We start from the raw sequence: 20,498 nt of genomic DNA, 5'->3' as shown, positions 1-20,498 counted from the left end.
ATGAAACAAAATTCCCCATGCTTGTTCTCCTGAGTGCCAACACCTTAAGCTCCATAAAATTCCACTAATTTAGCTTGGAGGAGAAACTAAGGTTGCAATGATCTTTGAAGAATGAATCCACCTCTCGCTCTGGTATTCTTTACAGAATGTCTTATGTCTAAGTGTCAGGTGCATCCATATCAACTTGTTTTCAAAATAGGTAAATATCTTAAAGTATTTTGTAAAATGCAGAAAAGCTATTGCATTATGAGAAAAAGTGTGGAGGTCACACTGCATCTCTAAACTAGATGTGCAAATCAGTGTTTGTTGAATTGATTTGAATATATATTGATTTAATAGTTTTTCTACATGCCTAGTATAAATTGAGGCAGATATTTGGAAGTGAGGAAGATGTTTTGTTAAATTTGTTTATTTAACAAGTGCTAATTACTGGAGGTTTGAAAATTATACTAGCTCTGCCCTCAAGGATTTAATAGGCTAAATTTTGGGAGTGGGGAAGGTGGAAATATAAACACAGATATCAAACGAATTGTCATGTGTTATAATAGTTTAGTGTGTTTGATTAAAATGAATTCATAAAGGTTATTTATCATTTCGTCTGGAAGAGTTAATACGAAAAAAACAGCATTTGGTTAAGGTCTTCTAGAGTGAGAATCGTTTGAGGGGGATGAGGAGAAAGTGTAAGTAATTAGGCATTTAGATAGAGGAACATTGGTTTCAAATTTGTTAAATGCATGTTTTTACCCTGGCAGACTAAGTATTCCTGCCATTTTACACGGATGAGAACAATTTCTGTGTTTGCTTTTCATGTTTCTTTATCAGCAAATCCTAGGCATTTCCCACACAGCACACATAGGGGGCACTACAGTTTGAGACTTCACGTAAAAGCCTTTTTCATGTCACCTTATGTGGTGGCAACATTATTTGACAAAAATCTGTTTAACGTGGGCCCTTCCAAGCATTCAGTTAACTGCCCAGAGCCCACACATAGCTGATTTAGATTAGCTATTTCTTGGATCACAAAATGACACTGATAAAAAGTAAACAAAAAACAAAAAACAAAAAACAAAAAAAAATTATTTAAGATTCATTTAAGCAACAATTAGGAATAGTAGTATGCAAAGTCACTATTTCTGAGAGGGTTATTGTCTCATGTGCTTTATGACATGGTAGTTTGGAAATCAAAAGATTGAAGTTCTATTCCCTCCTTTCCCCATGAGAGCTGGTGCCTTACATACCACATGCAGCATCTGTGAGCCTCAGTTTTCTGCATGGAAATGAAATCCATAATAAACGAATTGTATTGAGTTTATTATACCTCCATGTAGGAGGTATGCAGAAACATCTTAGAAACCAGAAATACTATCATTGCCATTAATCACAAGAAGAATAATTACTATTTGTAATGTCAGGAATGACAATCCAGGAATATTTCTTAATTTAAAAATGCTGAAACATTAAAAGGGGATTCATTTCCTATGAAATCCTAGATTTGATTTATTTTAAAAGTTACCCATTTACCCAAGCATGAATACAGCTTTGCATGGCACATGTTGCCAATAAGGGGATTGTAAAATCAAATATGCATATTTTAGAATTTTAAATTTGCGGTTTGTTAGATCTTGAATTTATCTTTCCAAAGCAGCATATGGGGATGAGATATTTAGATATGAAAAATAACCCACACTTTTCAGAATGTTTGGTGTAACAATGCTAATTCCCTACTCAGTTGATTGGGATGCATTGATTTCATGAAAACGTCAGAGCAGGTGTATGGAAAAGACATTATGGTGTCAAAATGAGATGAAACAATGTTAATTTGTGTGTGGAAAGTCCGTGTCTCCGCCAAGATGAAATGGAACCCTGTATTCAGCCATGTTGAGCCTTGGCGCACCAGGGCTTGGAGGCCTGGCATGGAAGGCCCCAGAATGCCCAAGGATGTGACATCCCACAAGGAACAAGATTTATTTCCTTCTTCCCACCTTGGGGCTAAGCATAAAGAGAGGTAATGGTGTTTGAGGAATTAAGAGCATGGCACTAAAGTTGCTCGTGCTGCAACAGTCCCAGAGTGGGCCAGGTAGTCCAGTGCACGGGAGGTCCAACAGGATGGAGGGAGTGGAGGAAGAGGACGCGGGTGGAGGGAAACTGCTTTCTGGCCGCCAGTATGAGTTGGGTTTTGAGGCGCATACTTTTTTGTAAATTGATGTATTTCTCTGGTGTAAATGTCCCTGAGTGTTAAAATGTGTTCAGCACCTCTGTGATGTCTGGGAGTCTGAATTTGCAGAACAAAGATGAGTATTAATTCCAGTTTGGGTGTTAATTTGGCCTCGATAGAACACTCCAGTAAAACTAACATTTGACTAGGACCCAGAATAGAAGAAGGAGCCAAAGATATGAAAGGAAAATAGTAATTCTAAGTGCTTTGAAATCTATAGCGTTTTTTTAAAGATTCTTTTTTTTCCTCCCCTTAGATTTTTCACAGTCTCTGTTCCCACTTCATTATTTAATACAGCTTGTCTGGAGTTGACCAGCAGTCTTAAAGAATGTCAAGTCTTCACTTTCCATTCAAGAAATAAGACCCTCCTAGGACCTTCTAAATATTTCTGTTTTCCATCTAACAAGAATTACCATATGCTGTAATGGAACAATGATCCGACTGGTTTTAGGAGGCCTTGATTTTAGTGCTGACGTTGATAGGGACTGACTTGTGTGACCTTGAGACGTTACTTCTCTGGACTTTGCTTTTTTCATCTGTAGATTTGGGGCAGGCTGGAGTGCTGGTCTAGATGACCCCCAAGGATATCTCCCACAATCTTCCTCAGTTTTACGGGACTTTTCTAAGGTGAGGCATCCACTGATAACCTGTAAATGAATGAAAGTGTAATTAGTGAGTTTGTTATAGGCAACGCAGTCTAGACTATTAATGCAAAAATAAAAGTGCATATTTTTGGAGATTGCCTGTTTCCAGTTTTGGAGCCTGCTTTCTATTATCATCGTGTTTGCAAACGTGCTTCTCAATTTTGAGCATCCATCATGGGAGATATGGTTCCTGAGTCAGCTCACAGGCTGCACTCTTGGAAGGGCTGGCTTGGTGTGTCCATGTAGGGGCCCATCGCATGTATCTTTTAGTCCAGACTGTGGATGTCGAATTCCTCTGTTTACTTTTAGGGTGTAGTTTTTAGAGGGGCATTTCTCTTCTTTGTTTTGAGAGGTACTTATTCTAGCTTCCCTTCATCTCTCATCTTCTTCCTCCAATTTGAGTTTTAAATGTGATCCCAGGAGTTTTGGAACCAGTGAATTTCCTTCTTCCCAGTCTCATTCTCCATCCCTTCCTCTGCAGGTGGAGGGAGTTGATGTGGTGGAGAAATGCCTTTCAATATTTTTTACTGCAGTATTAACTCATGTCGGATATAACAAGTAACCGTGCATTGAAATGAACTCAGGAACAGCAAAGACATTAAGAAAATGTGCCATTAGGGAAAGGGCTAGAGTTTCCTATGGAAGAGATTCACCAGGCACATACTTGTACATGTTTGAGGAAATGATTCAAATGTTTATAGCCCTTATAATTATGTTCCTTTTAAGAAGTAGAGACTTTTGGAGCCAGAAACATTTTCCTAATTCACTTTATTGGTAATGAGTTTTACTTTTAAAATTTTGATGCAATGAAATCTAAATTCAAATATTCAGATGTAAGGGTATATGTAGACATATGTGCATTTGTACAAAGAGAAAACTTTGTGATGGAACCATCAATCTGATACAATATGATGCCAGCTTTGTTCTATTCATTCTTCTTTTTCTTTGTCTTTTTTTGGAAAATATGAAAGCTAAAGCTTTCAGGTTTTGTTCAAACCTGTAAAAGCACATATCAAATATTTTCTTATTTCTTTTCATAATACCATAAGAGAGGGTGTTTTATCTTTTTTTCTGCAATTTAACATAAGTAGAAATTGTCAGTTTAAAATTGACAGGTATTTGTTACAGTCAACAATGAATTGTTCAAATTTGGGATCACCCACCATCATTGGCAGTGTCTGTCAGGTGTCACAACAGAAGGAACACTGATTAAACGACGATGAAAAATACAATAATTTGGAGCCCTGTGGGTAAGATGTGAAAGGCATCTGGTGTTTGCTGATGAAGGCAAACCCTCCACTACCTGCAGGCATGCTCAGGGTTCCGGGACGGGGGCTCCAATGCTGTCTATGACGAATGCTCCATCCCTCCACATCTCTCTGGTGTGGTGTGTGGGCCTTTCAGTCAGGTTTGCAGGCAGGGTATATAGGTCTGTGGGAAATGGGCGAGAGTCCCCTTGCATTAGGAAAGAAACAGAGGAATATAAGGTCAGTGAGTCACTTGCCCATGAGGCACTGTTGATGTGAAGTTTTTATTTCAGTTCTTTAGGTGCATGGGAGTGCCCAACGTGAGTATCCTGTCCCTTGGCACCCTACTTTTGGTTATACCTGTGAGCAACTGTATTGGTATATGGGGTTTCTTTTTATTTTCCATCTTTTTTCATTTTCATTTTATTTTACTTTAAAATTTTACTTTAAGTTCCCAGATACATGTGCAGAATGTGCAGGTTTGTTACCTAGGTGTACATGTGCCATGGTGGTTTGCTGCACCTATCAACCCGTCATCTAGGATTTAAGCCCTGCATGCATTAGGTATTTGTCCTAATGTCCTCCCTCCCCCCAGCAGGCCCCAGTGTGTGCTGTTCCCCTCCGTGTGTCCATGTGTTCTCATTGTTCAACTCCCACTTGTGAGTGAGAACATGCAGTACTTGGTTTGCTGTTCCTGTGTTAGTTTGCTGAGGTTGATGGTTTCCAACTTCATCCATGTCCCTGCAAAGGACATGAACTCATCCTTTTTTATAGCTGGATAGTGTTACATGGTGTATATTTGCCACATTTTCTTTATCTAGTCTATCATTGATGGGCATTTGGGTTGGTTCCAAGTCTTTGCTATTGTGAGCAGTGCTGCAATAAACATATGTGTGCATGTGTCTTTATAGTAGAATGATTTATAATCCTTTGGGTATATATACCCAGTAATGGGATTGCTGGGTCAAATGGTATTTCTGGTTCTATATCCTTGAGGAATCGCCACACTTTTCCACAATGGTTGAACTAATTTATTCTCCCACTAACAGTGTAAAAGCACTCCTATTTCTCCACACCCTCGCCAACATCTATTGTTTCCTGACTTTTTAATAATGGCCATTCTGACTGGCGTGAGATGGTGCCTTATTGTGGTAGTTTATGGGGTTTCTTAAGAGATACTTTCCTTTCTAATTATACATCAAGCCAAACAACTCTGAAATAAAATTTTAATTCAATGAATTAGAAATGTTTCTTTTTTAAAAGTCTCAGTGGACATTCATTTTCTGTTACTTCTTCTAGTAGTTGTTATTGGCCATTTGGTTCATGGAAGTTTATGAATCTTCTGAGAAAAAATTACATGATGCAACTGTAATACTAACCTATGGCTGGGGTTGTCTTTTCTTCTGAAAAATGCTGAGATAAAAAGGAATATAAAGCTATCCAGTTATTGTTAAATTCATTTACATGTACTATAAAAACAATTTACTAAGAGTTTATACTCAGAAACCATAAAATAATAGGTTGATAAAACTGATTACATGTAAATTTAAAGCTTTCACATGGCAGAGGCCTAAGTAAGAAGACAAACACAATCTGCAAAAAACTTTGCCACACATATGATAGTCATAGGGTGAATTTCCTAAGATGCAAAAATGCTTATGATAATAAAGAGCTGTACAGAAAAGTGGGCAGCCCATGGATAAAAGAATTAAAAATGATGGTGAACAAATGCATGAAAAGATACCCAACCTCATTATAATTAAATAAGTGTGAATAAAAACGAAACTCTATTACCATTCATTTAAAATACACGTTGAACAGAAACATATCTTGTCCTGAGCTAGTTGCTATGTACACAGATGTCAACAAGACTTACACTAAATTTGCTGGTCCAAAGTTGAGATTCTAGATTGCCTGTGTCCAGTACTCAAGCACTATTAGCCACATGTAACTATTTAAATTTAAAATAATGTAAAGGAACTAAAATTAAAGATGTAGTTTCCCAGTTGCACCAACCGCATTTTGAAGTGTTCAGTGGCCATTTGCTGCTGTCGGCTGTGGTGCTGGGCAGCAGGTCCAGCGCTTTTCCACCAGCACAGGCGGTTCTCTTGGCCACCACTTATCCAGCAGAGAGCAATTCAAGGAAGGAGCAAAGAAAAGTAAATAATTTTAAGATGAAATCATAAATTCTATGACAAGCACTTTAAAAAAAAATTTTTTTTTTTAGAGGGAGTCTTGCTCTGTCACCCAGGCTGGAGTGCAATGGCACGATCTCGACTCACTGCAACGTCCACCTCCTCGGTTCAAGTGATTCTCCTGCCTTAGACTCCTGAATAGCTGGGATTACAGGTGCCCACCACCATGCTTGGCTAATTTTTGTATTTTTAGTAGAGATGGGGTTTCACCATGTTGGCCAGGCTGGTCTCGAACTTCTGACCTCAGGTGATCCACCCGCCTTGGCCTCCCAAAGTGCTGGGATTACAGGCGTAAGCCACCATGCCAGGCTGACAAGCACTCTAAGAGGCTGAGGCGGAAAGCAGCAAAGGAGGCCTACTGACTTAGGGTGGGCAAGGAGATGGTATTTAAATGGAGACCCAAAGGAAAAGCAGCTAGCCACATGGAGAATGGGAGGTGGAGAGAAAACCTTCCAGAGGAAGGATATAGGATGTCCAAAGGCCTTATAATAGGACAGAGCTGCTGGGTGCTTTTAAGGAAGGGAGGGTGCCCCTGTGTGAAGCCAACGAGTGATGAGGAGAGACGTATAAGAGAAGTTGGGATATTGGTGTAGTGGGCTCTGTTCCACAGAAAGATATGTTCCGGTCCTGACCCCCAGCAACCCACACAGAATGTGACCTTACTCAGAAATAGGGTCTCTACAGGTGCAATCAAGTGAAGACGAGGTCATGCTGGATGAGGGTGGGATCGAGTCCAGTGGGTAGTGCACTCGTAAGAGGGGAATTTGGACACAGACACAGAAGATTCATGGATGAGCGCCACAGAATGATGAGCAGAGACTGGCATGATGCGGCTGCTAAATTTAAATGCTAAGTTTGCCAGCAACACCAGTGGCTGGGAGAGCCAGATTCTTCCTGAAACCTCCAGAGGAAGTGCGGCCCTGCTGATGCCTTGATTTTGAACTTCTAGCTTTCAAAACGGTAAGAGAGAGTGGATTTCTGTGGTTTTAAGCCTCCCAGTTTGTGGTATTTTGTTATGGCAGCCACAGGTTTCTAACACAATGGATAGGAGAAAGCATGTGGGAATTTGAGGAACGAAGCCTTGTGAAGAACCATAGAAGGATTTTGAGCAAATAAATAATTTGATCTACTTTACAGGTTTGTGTTGTAAAAAGGTAACTTTTACAGCTGAGGAGAGAATGGAAGGAAGCAGGCAGCAAGGTTTATTACAATTAAACATGTTTGGAGGTTTTGTTTAGGTGGGGCATTGGAGATGGACAGGAGAAGGCGTACGTGAGGGCTACTGTGGGGCTGCAGCTGTGTTCTCCTTTAGTGATTGTTTCGAGGCATTTTAGTGAAAAGGAATTGACTTCAAGTGAAACCAGGAAAATTTAAAGGGAGAAAACCAAGACTTCTGTTTGCTTTAGACTTAAGAAATTTGAGATATCTTTGAGGTGTCTAATTAGATATGTCAAGTAAGAAGTTATAGATACAAATCTGGGACTTGGATGAAAGCTCTGAGCTTAAAATCAAATTTGGGACTTGCCTGCATTACAGTGGTATTTAAATTCTAGGGAATTGGCACCATATCCCCAAGGAGCCCATGTAGAGAGGAAAGAGGACCCAGCACTGAGCCCTCCAGATGAAAACGGTTAAAGTTTGAGCCAAAGAAAAGGGACCACCAGAGGACAGAGATCAGGAGGGGCCTGCCAGGCAGGAGAACCAGGAACAGGTGGCACGGTGTTGCTTAAGTCAAAGAAAGGCTGTGTCCAGAAGTACAAAGGTAGCACTTTAAACAGCATAATGTCAAACATTTCAAAAGTTTGATAAAACCCAGTGTTGGTTAGACTCTCATGAAATAGCTTTCTCATACCACTGCTAGGCGCAAAGGTGTATGTAGATGATGCTCATTTGTTTATTGTAGCATTGTTTGCAATAGCAACACAGAGCAAAGCAAAATGCAGAAGGAGTCTAGGAGCACCCCTAACATCTGTGGGGAGGAGAATGATGAAATAGGTGATGAGATGCACACACAACTGATGACGTGTGGCCTTTAAAGAAAAGACTAAGTTGATTGGAACAAAAATCTCCAAGAAAGATTTTAGGGGAACATCACACACAGGGGCCTGTTGTGGGGTGGGGGAAGGGGGGAGGGATAGCATTAGGAGATATACCTAATGTTAAATGACGAGTTAATGGGTGCAGCACACCAACATGGCACATGTATACATATGTAACAAACCTTCACGTTGTGCACATGTACCCGAAAACTTAAAGTATAATAAAAAAAAAAGTCAGGAAACAACAGGTGCTGGAGAGGATGTGGAGAAATAGGAACACTTTTACACTGTTGGTGGGACTGTAAACTAGTTCAACCATAGTGGAAGACAGTGTGGCGATTCCTCAAGGATCTAGAACTAGAAATACCATTTGACCCAGCCATCCCATTACTAGGCATATACCCAAAGAATTATAAATCATGCTGCTACAAAGACACATGCACACGTATGTTTATTGTGGCGCTATTCACAATAGCAAGGACTTGGAACCAACCCAAATGTCCATCAATGATAGACTGGATTAAGAAACTGTGGCACCTGTACACCATGGAATACTATGCAGCCATAATAAAGGATGAGTTCATGTCTTTTGTAGGGACATGGATGAAACTGGAAACCATCATTCTGAGCAAACTATCACAAGGACAGAAAGCCAAACACCACATGTTCTCACTCATAGGTGGGAATTGAACAATGAGAACACTTCGGACACAGGGTGGGGAACATCACACACCAGGGCCTGTCATGGGGTGGGGGGAGGGGGGAGGGATAGCATTAGGAGATATACCTAATGTAAATGACAAGTTAATGGGTGCAGCACACCAACATGGCACATGTATACATATGTAACAAACCTGCACGTTGTGCACATGTACCCTAGAACTTAAAGTATAATAATAATAATAATAAAAGAAAAAAAAACCCAAAAAACAAAATCAAGGTGTAAAACAACATGTATCATATGATCTCATTTGTGTTAAAAAAGTAAAACTTGGCCAGGCGCAGTGGCTCACGCCTGTAATCCCAGCACTTTGGGAGGCTGAGGCGGGTGGATCACGAGGTCGAGAGATCGAGACCATCCTGGTGGTGAAACCCCGTCTCTACTAAAAATACAAAAATTAGCTGGGCATGGTGCTGCGTGCCTGTAGTCCCAGCTACTTGGGAGGCTGAGGCAGGAGAATCACTTGAACCCGGGAGGTGAAGGTTGCAGTGAGCCAAGATCGTATCACTGCACTCCAGCCTGGCGATGGAGCAAGGCTGTGTCTCACAAAAAAAAAAAAAAAAAAAAAAAAGTGAAACTTACACAAACAATGGTGCATATTTCACATGGAAGAATGAAGAGCCTGTTTATTATGTTTATTACTTGGGAGTGGATCTGGGCATAGACATGGTGAAAAGGGGAATTCTGATTTTGATTTTATGTTTTCACATACGGTTTGACTTTTTGACCATATGGATGCACTGCTTTTGTAAGTAAAAGCTAGAATAATTTTAAAAACTCTTGTTTTGAAATAAGAACGATTCACAGGAGGTTGCAAAGACAGTACAAAGAGTCCTATGTACCTGTCACCAAGCTTTCCCCAGTGGTAACATCCCATCACGTCAAAACAAGAAACCTGTATTGGCACAATGTGTGTGTATGGTTCCATTTCACTTTGTCACTTTATCATTTTATATAGATTGATGCAACTGCCACCATCAAGATACAGAATTCATCTATCACCATGAAGACTTCCTAATACCACCTCTTTATAGTCACTTCTACCCCCCTTGCCAATCTCTAACCTTGGCAACCACTAATCTATTTTCTGTCTCTGTGATTTTGCCATTTTGAGCATGTTACATAAGTGGTATCATATAGCATGCAGCTTTTTGAAATTGGCTTTTTATTTCTCACTCTGCATAATACTCTAATGCTCTTGAAATCATTCAAGTTATATGTATCCATAGTTTGTGCTTTTTCATAGCAGAGTACTTTTCCATGGTATAGCTGTATCACAGTTTGTTCACCTATTAAAGGAACATTTTGGTTGTTTCCAGTTCTTGGTTAGTGAAAATAAAGCTGCTATGAATAATTCTTTATATGTTTTTGTAGAAACATAAATATTTCTCTGGGATAAATGCAAAAACTGCAATTGCTGGAGCATAAGGTAAGTATATATACAGCTTTTAAAGAAACTGCCAAACTATTTTCCAGAGTAACTATACTCTTTCACTGTGTATGAGGAATTCAGTTTTTCTGCATCCTCACCAGAATTTGGTGTTGTCACTAATTTTTATTTTAGTTATTGTAATAGGAATATAGTCATATATCATCATGGTCTTGTTTTCCATTTTTTATTGGCTAGTGATGTTGAATAACTTTTCATGTGCTTAAGTTGCTACCCATGTATCCTATTTGGTGACATGTCTCTTAATGTCTTTTGCCTATTTTCTACTTCAATTTTTTTGTCTAGTGGTGAGTTTGAGAGTTCTTTATGTATTCTAGGTATGACCCCATAGTTCAATGTATTTGCAAACATATTCTCCCAGTCTGTAGCTTGTATTTTCATCCTCTTAAAAGGGTCTTTTGCCGATAAAGAGTTTTTAATTTTATGCAAGTCTAATTTATTGAAATTTTTATTTTATAAGTGTGGGTGTTAATGTCTAAGAACTCTGAGAAACCTCAGATCTCAAAGATTTTCTCCTGTTTTCTTCTAAAAGTTTTATAGTTTTATATTTACATTTACATCTATGTATCTATGATACATTTGAATTATTTTTTGTATTAGGTTGGTGCAAAAGTAGTTGTGATTTTGCCATTACATTACTTTTAATGGCAAAACCGCAATTACTTTTGCACCAACCTAATATAAGAAGTGAGATTTAGCTTGAGGTCTTTTTTTTTTTTAACCTCTGGATATCCAATTTCTCCAGCACCTTTTGTTGAGAAAACTATTCTTTATCCATTGAATTGCTTTTGCACCTTTGTAAAACACCAGTTGGCCATGGTCCTGGGAGTAATTCTGAATTCTCTATTTTGTTTTATTGATCTATGTGTCAGTTTCTCTGTCAATACCACAGTCTTGATTATCATAGCTGTAAAGTAAATCTTGATAGCATTTTGTGTGTTTCCATCCAGTTTATTTTTCATGATTGTTTTCACTGGTCTAGGGCTTGTGGCCTTCCTATGAATTTTATAATAATCTTTTATATATTTGTAAAAAATCCTGCTGAGATTTTGATAGGAATTGTATTAAATGTGAATATCAATTAGGGAAGAGTTGATATATTTATGTTAAGTCTTGCAGTCCATGAATATGGTATGTGTCTCCTTTACTTAGACATTGATTAAATGTTTTCATCAGTATTTCCTAGTTTTTAACATATAAGTTCTGTGTGTTTTGATAGATTTACAGTTAGTATTTCATTATTATTCATTACCAATGATTTCAAAAAATCATTCTTTTTTGAATGATTATAAATGGTAGTGTAAATTTAGCTTGTTTCCACATGTTTATTGCTACTGTATAGTAGCACAAATGGTTTTGTATGCTATTCTTGTATCCTGTGAGCTTGCTGAACTCACATATTAGCTTTAAAGGATTTTTTTTTTTGGTCAATATCCTGGGATTTCTACATAGATAGTCTGCAAATATGGGCAGTTTTATTTCTTTTTTTTTTCTGTCTGCATGCTTATTATTTCCTTTTGTTGCTTTACTGTGCTGGTTAGAACTTCTGGCACATTGTTGAATAGCAGTGGTGAAAGCAGATATCCTTGCCTTACCCTCAATTTTAGCAGGGAATGTATTCAGTATTTCAAAATGAAGTACAATGTTAATTGCATTTTTTTTTTGTGGATGTTCTTTATGAAGCTGAGGAAGACCCTCTTTATTCGTGGTTTTATGAGAGGCTTTTTTATAAATGGTTGTCCAATTTTGTCAAAATTTTTTTGCATCAATTGATATAAACATATGATCTTTCTTCTGTACCTTGTTAGTATGGTGGATTACTATCTTAGTACATTTGGGCTGCTATAACAAAATACTATAAATGTGTCACTTATAAACAACAGAAATTTATTTGTCACAGTTCTGAAGGCTGGGAAGTCCAAAATCAAGGCACTGGCAGAATTAGTGACTGGTGAGGGCCCACTTCCTGGTTCATAGAAAGCATCTTCTCACTGTGTCCTCACATGGTAGAAGGGATGAGGGAGTTCTCTGGAATCTCTAGTATCATTCACAAGGGCTCTACCCTCATGACGTAATAGCTTTCAAAGGCCCATCTCCAAATACCATCACTTTGAGGGCTCTGCTTTCATGACTTAATAACTTCTAAAGGCACACCTCCAAATACCATCACTTTGAGTGTTAAGATTTAGCTTATGATTTTTGAGGGAGATATAAACATTCAGTCTATAACAATTATATTGATTGATTTTCAAATATTAAACTAGAATAAACTTCTGGAACTAAACTCCTGGAACTCCTGGAATAAACTTCTCATGATCATTACACACAGACATATTTTAGATTTTTTTTTTTTTTACTGAATTCTATTTGATAATATTTTCTTAAAGATCTTTACATTTATATTCATGAGTGCTATTGGTCTATAGTTTTCTTTTTTTGCACTGTCTCTGATTTTAGTATCAAGGCACTACTGACTTCATAAAATGAAGTGGGAAGGGTTTCTTTCTCTTCTATCTTCTGGAAGAAATTGTGTACTATTGGTGTTAATTTTTTAAATGATTGGTAGATTTTGCTAGTAAAATAATCTGGGCCAGGAGTTACCTTTTTAAGCGTTTCAAATAAGAAATCCTATTTATTAAATTGTTATTGGGTTATGCAAATTATTTTATATTGGATGAGCTGTGGCAGTTTGTATATTTTGAAAAAGTTGGTCCATTTTATCTGTGTTGTCAGATTTATGCTGTAGAGTTGTATGTGGTATTCCCTTATTATTCCTTTAATGTCTGCAGAATCTGTATTACTATCCACTGTTCTATTCCTGATATTAATCATTTAATATGAATAATTTTTCTGTTTTTCAATTAGCAAGAACTTCGGCATTTTTCTTAATATTTTCAAATAACTATATCATAATTACACTAATTTTCTCTATTGTTTTCCAGTTTTTAATCTCATTGATCCCCACTCTCGTCTTTATTATTTGTTTCCTTCCGCTTGTTTTAGGTTATTTTGCTATTTGGTTTTCTAGTTTTTTGACATGAGTACTTAGACTACTGATTAAAGTATTTTCCTCTTTTCTAATGCAAGCATTTAGTGCAATACATTTCTCTTACTGCTCTAGCTGCATCTCACCAATTTTAATATAGTTTCATTTTGTTTAGTTCAGTGTATTTTTAAATTTTCCTTGAGATTTTGTCTTTGATCCATGGATGATTTAAAATATTTTTGTTAGTTTCTAAGAGTTTGGAAGCTTTCTTTTTATTATTCTATTGATTGTTTTCTAATTTGATTATAGTTTCTGATTTGAGTGTAGTCAGAGAACATGTACTATATGATTTAATTCTCTTAAACTTGGCAAGGTTTATTTTATGGTTCAAGATATAGCCCATCTTGGCATAGCACTTATAGCACTTGAGAAGAATGTGCATGCTGTTGTTGGGTGGAATGTTCTATAAATATGGATTAGATCCTATTGGTTGATAATGTTGAATTCATCTATATCCTTACTAATTTTCTGTCTTGTTTCTCTATCGATTGTTGAGAGTGAAATGATGAATTCTCCAATTATAATTTTGGATTTGTATATTTCTACTTTCAAGTCTATCAGTTTTTGTTTTATATATTTTGCAGTTTTATTGTTTGATGCATACACATTTACAATTTCTATTTTTCTGTGTGGATCAATATTTTATTCTTATATACATATATAACACACATACATTATATATATACCTTATGTATATATGGAATATATATACATAATACATATATACATATATGTATTTATATATACATATATACATATATGTATATATATACATATATACATATATGTGTGTATATACATATATAACATATATATACACACACATATAATGCACATTACACACATATATGTAATTACCAGGAAAATTATCAATATATTACACAGTATACATTAGTATATCATTACATATTTACTGGTGGTGTCCCTTTCTGTCCCTAGTAATTCTCTTTATTCTGAAATCTACTTTATGTGATATGAATATAGCCACTTCCTGATTCCTTTTGATGTTCGGATGGCATATCTTTCCTTTTACTTTCATCCTGCTTACACTGTTTTACTAAATGTGAATTCATTGTTGACACCATATGGTTGGGCCATGTATTTTAGTCTACTCTGGAAATCTCCGTCATTTTTGTTAAAGTAACTTTATTAAGGTATGATTGACATGTAAAAAGCTTACATATTTTATGTATACAACACGGTGAGTTTGGGGATAAATACACACCTGTGAAACTATCATCACTGTCAGGGCTATACATATCCATCACCCCCCAAATGTCTTCCTGCCCCTTTTATTATCATTGTAATTTTTAAGGCAAATTTCAAGTATATAATACAGTATTGCTAGCTATAGGTATTATGCTATATAGTAGACTTTCAGAACTTATTTATCCTGCATAACTGAAACTTTGTACCCTTTGACTATCACCTGCCCATTTCCTCCTCCTTCTAGCCCCTGGAAGTCATCACTGTAATTCTATGTTTCTATAAGTATGACCTATTTTAGATTTCACATATAAGTGAGGTCATGTAGTATTTGTCTTTCTTTATGTGGCTTATTTCAGTTAACATAGTGTTGTCCAGGTCCATTCATAATGTCATAAAAGGTAGAAAATCTCAGTCTTACTTGGTATACTTAGACCACTTACAGTTAATGTAGTCACTTATGTGTTAGGGCATATGTCTGTCATTTTATTTTTTGTTTGTCTCTCTTGGTTTTGTTTCTCTGTTGTCTTCTCTCTACTTTTCCATGGGTAACTTGAAAACTCTTTAGAATTCCATTTCTATTTATTTATAGTTTTTTAGTGATTTCTTTGCATGCCTTCTTTAGTGGTTGCTCTAGGCATTACATTATATACATAACTTAAAGTCTACGGGTGATGACATTTTACCAGTTTGAGTGAACTGTACATTGTATACTGTTTAAAGAACTTCCCGTCGGGCTTAGTGGCTCACGCCTGTAATCCCAGCACTTTGGGAGGCCGAGGCGGGCGGATCACGAGGTCAGGAGAACGAGACCACGGTGAAACCCCGTCTCCACTAAAAATTAGCCAGGCGCGGTGGCGGGTGCCTTTGGTCCCAGATACTCGGGAGTCTGAGCCAGGAGAATGGCGTGAACCCGGGAGGCGAAGCTTTCAGTGAGCCGAGATCGCGCCACTGCGCTCCCACCTGGGCGACAGAGCGAGACTCTGTCTAAAAAAAAAAAAAAAAAAAGAACTTCCTATAGACATTTTCTTAGGAGAGATCTGTTGGCAACAAATTCTTTTAGCTATTTTTCATCTGAAAGTATTTAGTTTCTCCTTAATTCCTGGATATAGAATTATGAGTTGACAGTTCTTTTCTTTCAGAACCTGAAAAATGTCATAGCAATTTCTTCTGGACTACATGGTTTCTTTTCAGAAATCTGCTATCTTTTCAATTGTTTTTCCCCTTTATGTAAGATGTCATTTCACTCCTGCTGCTTTTTTTTTTTAACTCTAGTTTTCAGATTTTGACTATGATATATCTTCTCATGGATTTCATTGGGTTTGTCTTGTTTGGGAATTTTTCTGCTTCTTGAATCCATAGGTTTATGTCTGTGCAACTTTGGGATATTTTTCAGTTATTATCTTATCGAGTAAACTCTACCTTCTCTTTCCTCTCCTTCCCAGACTCTGGCACCATGACTATTAGCTATTTAGTCATAACAACAGGCTGTTTGTTTCTCAGGCTGCTTTTTCTCTGTTGTTCCAGTGGAATAATTTCTATTGTTTTATATTCAACTTCAATGATTCTTTCCTCTGTCCGTTACATTTTGCTGTTGAGCCTATCCATTCAGTTTTAAAATTTTAGTTGTTTTCTTCAGTTCTACAGTTTTTGTTTAGTCCTTCTTTATATGTTCTGTTGTTTTGCTGAGACTTTCTTAATTTTTTTCAAAATGTACATGCTCATTGAAGTATTATTAGGATGACTACTTCAAAATCTTTCACAGGTAATTCTAACGTCTGTACCATCTCAGTATTGGTGTCTATTGATTGTATTTTCTTATTGAAATTGAGATATTCTTGGTTTTCCTATGATGAATAAGTATTGGTTACAACCTAAGCATTTGTGTAGTATGTTATGAGTCTCTGGATCCCACTTAAGTCTTCTATTTTAGCAGACCTTCTCTGACACTTCTATGGCACAGGAAGGAAGGGTGGGGATGCCACTCATTACAACCAGGTAGGGTGGAAGTCCAAGTTCCCCACTTGGTCTCTGTTGTTAGAGGAAGAGGTAAAGGCATCTCATTAGTGCTAAATGTGGTTGGGAGCTCAAACTCCCCACTAGGTCTTTGCTGATACCACCTGGCTGGGAGGGGCAGTGTGCTTGTGTCTGCACGCTATATGGCCTTCACTGACATTATGGTGGGATGGTTTTGTTCCTATTGTTTAGTGATAAAAATCCTGACTGTCCAGGAGGTCACTTCTGATACCATGCCTGTGGGGAGGGGAAGGTTTCTTTGTTACCGTGGGTGAGCTGGAAGTCCAGACTCACCATTTGGCCTTCCTAGGCAACATCATGGAACAGGGTTTGGGTGCCTCATTATGGCTCTGTCATGATGGAAGTCCAAACTTTCCATGTGCTGGTAGGGGTGGGAGTGGGCTGCGGATTTTTGTGGTATTTGGCTGGAATAAAATGAGTTTCACTTAAGAGTTTTCACTCTTATTAAGCAGTGCCTCCTCTGGTCCTTTGTCTATGGGGAACAAGCTTTCCTCTCTGTTTCTTTCTATGTGCCTATGGATATTTCTGGGTTTCTGGCTTCTCTAGTAACAAGTCTAATATATTTGAGGCAAAAAGCAAATAAATAAATCACCACCACCAACAAAAACCACCACTGTGTGTTTCCTGGGGTTCTAAGGTCCTGCTGATGGTCTGTTTTCTTCTCTCCAACTTTTAGAGTCTTTTGAAGTTTGCTTTATATGTAATGTGCAGGAATTTTATCTGCTCTTAGCAGGAGGAATAGAAAAAATATGACTATTTCATATTTCTGCAAGTGGAATATTCAAAAATAATTTTAAATGAGTAGTTTATGATATTATATTAATTGCTGATTATGTCAGTACTTCCATATTAGCGTACCTGTCTTTATAAGTGTTAGAAGAATATTTTCTCCTTCTTTCCTTCCTTTCTTCCTATAGTTCTCCTTTATTTTTTCATTCTTCCTTCCCTTCATTTCTTTTTTCTCATCATCCCTTAATTTTCGTTGTTCCTTTGCTTCCTTTGTATTTTTTCTTTGAAAAGAATTCAGAACAGGTAATAACAAAAGATACTAATAAAACTACTATTTAAATTTTGGAAGTTAAAAATGTTTCCATTTTTCTAAATAACAAAAAATAATCTTACTCTGTTTTTTTCCATGGTTCAGAATAACCTGGATGTATAGTTGTTTTCTTAGTGTGAGATTGGAGAGCTTTCAACAGAAAAAGAATAAAGGTTTGATTAAATGATCACCTTCTAAATCAAGGAATCTTTTGTTGTTGTTGTTTTTGATGATGATTGATTTACCTTGACTCTATTTTTATGTTAACAATCTTAGTAGGTTTCATTTTTAGCATTTTAAAAATCACCACTCCCATGCATATCACCCTTCAATAAAGCACAACCATCCCCCTCTGTGTCACGCTTTCCTTCCTAAGAGTAAATGAGGGACTTCTAGATGTGGGATTTATACTTATTTTATTCTTGAGATAACATCAGCCCAGCAAAATAGGAATTACTTTAGTACTGAATTTATCACAGGTGATAAATAAGGTTAAGGCAGGTAGGATTTTGATATGGGACTCTTTGCTCTCTCTCCCACTCAGTTTTGTGGCACATCATTTAATTCCCCTACCTGCCTAGTGATTTTCTAAGAATTTTCTTGCATTTTAATTCAAGCTTAAGTCTGGATAGTCTCTCCATCCAAGGTGTTTCAGCAAGCAGGCAAGGAAATGCTTACATTCTTTTTAGACACAAACCAGTCATTTCATGTCATAGCCATGAGTTAGGATCAGAGATTGTCCTCTCTTCTGGTGTGTGAAACCCACCCTAATACAGGATTAATGTAAAATACATTACAAATACATGTATAAAATGACAACCCCACTTAGGGACTACTGTATCTTTGGAGCCTAGCCCAGGGTATGAATGAAGCATATTAACAACTACATCTTAATTTAAGAAAAAAATATATATACTGATAATACCACAATTACATTATAACAAAGGATAGAGAGTTCCATGCAAATCCTTGTCCACATGTGTGATAGCACACATGTGCTATCAATTTGTTTTTTAAAATAAAACTTTCTCTTTCAGAATTGTGTTGCAACTATTCATTGATTCATTCATCTATCCAGTTCAAAATATCAAGAAACACAGAAGTGAGAGGAACAAGAGAGTTTCTGTTCCAGTAACATTTGTCAAAAGGAGGAAAAAACCTCTTTTTCAGATTGCTTTCATATACAGCCATGAGATACATGATTTTTCATAGATCAAAAGAGGAGACAAAATGCAGACTTTGTTATCTGTTGGACAGAATGTTCTGATTACTATGGACGGGGCTTCAGGAGTTAATGGCAAAAGAAATGAGTCTTCCGTGGCGTGCTTCAGTCCCCAAACCACCCACTCATTTGACTATGAGGTTTGCTGGAATGAGACCATTCACAGAGGAAGGGGGGACATCAGGGAGATGGGAAATTGGCCACCTGCAAGAAACGAGTCCCTTGCACAAAGCCCAGTGCAGCAACAACGGACTCAACGAAGGAAGCCAGCCATCCAACGGAGAAAGACCAGCTAGCGAAGGCAGACGACGCTCATCTTCTGTAAACAGCAAGGCTTAAGAAAAATAGTCAATGAGCGCGCTCCGTTTTTGTTTAGCTTTGGTACCATTGACTAGTTGTCTGAAAGTAACCGATTGTATGGAATGGAACGAGTGGGAGCCCAGCCAGTACCCCGAGCCAAGAAGTCCAGGCAAGTTATCAAGAAGAGGCTTTTCTTTTTCTCCTCCTCCCCCTCATTTCTCCTTTTCCTTCTTCTTTTTTAAATTCGAGAACATTTTATTTAAAATGAAATTCCCTTAAAGTTGTGCATTGTCTTTTATTTAAAGATGTAGTATCTCTGAGAATAAAGAAAGGAAGAGAGGAAATTAAAAAGCAATGAGAGAAGACGTCTGGCAGCTTGGCCTCTCACCAAGTGACCTTTTGATAGACCACATGGGACTCAGAACTATATGAGCCTACCAAGGAAGTGAACGATTTATGGTGCCTTGTTTGGGCTTTTGATAAGTATCTCTGTAAAGTGATGCAAGGAAAAACAACCCGGGACCTACTATAATTGCAGAATTCCTGTAAATTATTTTAAGATGAGAGAGGCCATCAGGACTAGAGAGAAATAGCCCCCAGGCTCAGGATATTTATGTGTATTTCATTAAAAAAATCGGTGCCACAATGTCCCAATGATCATTAAGCAACCTGTCTGGGTGTCCTTCAAAAGCTGGAGGATTTGTTCCCTGAGGAGGATGAGACAGTTATTCATAAGGCAGGATCTGAGCACCATGGGGCCACATCCCATGCATGAAACATGAGAATTCCTGGAAACCATTGGAATCACCTGGGTTCATTCTGAGTTGCTTCTATTGGAAAATCTTTTGGAAGAACATGAAAGGGTGTCTTTTACATTCCCTTACTAAATGCTAAAGTGTGATATGGTAAAATTTGCTGGTTCACTGAGCAAAGCATCAGGCATTGGCTGAAATCTGGTGTCAAAACATAGGAGATCTTCCTGCTACTTTTATTTAGTGGGACACTTCTATACCTCCTACAGTGCACAGGACAGCCCCCTACAGTGGGGAATTATCCAGCTATCCAGCTTAAAATGTCAATCGTGCCAAGGTTGAAGACCCTGATTTAGGGGCTTCTTTGCAAATCATTGATCTTACC

The 20,498-nt window shown here is 37.5% G+C and overlaps 1 long non-coding RNA gene across 2 annotated transcripts in view; it reads left to right on the top strand.

The window, feature by feature from the left end:
• LOC134760310 (uncharacterized) overlaps positions 1-20,498 on the top strand; it is a 130,343-nt gene that overhangs the window by 32,698 nt on the left and 77,147 nt on the right. The gene's annotated exons all lie outside the window — the stretch shown is intronic.

This window comes from Pongo abelii, chromosome 17 (assembly GCF_028885655.2).
Source record: "Pongo abelii isolate AG06213 chromosome 17, NHGRI_mPonAbe1-v2.0_pri, whole genome shotgun sequence".
NCBI lineage: Eukaryota > Metazoa > Chordata > Mammalia > Primates > Hominidae > Pongo > Pongo abelii.
This window is presented reverse-complemented; position numbering and strand designations above follow the sequence as displayed.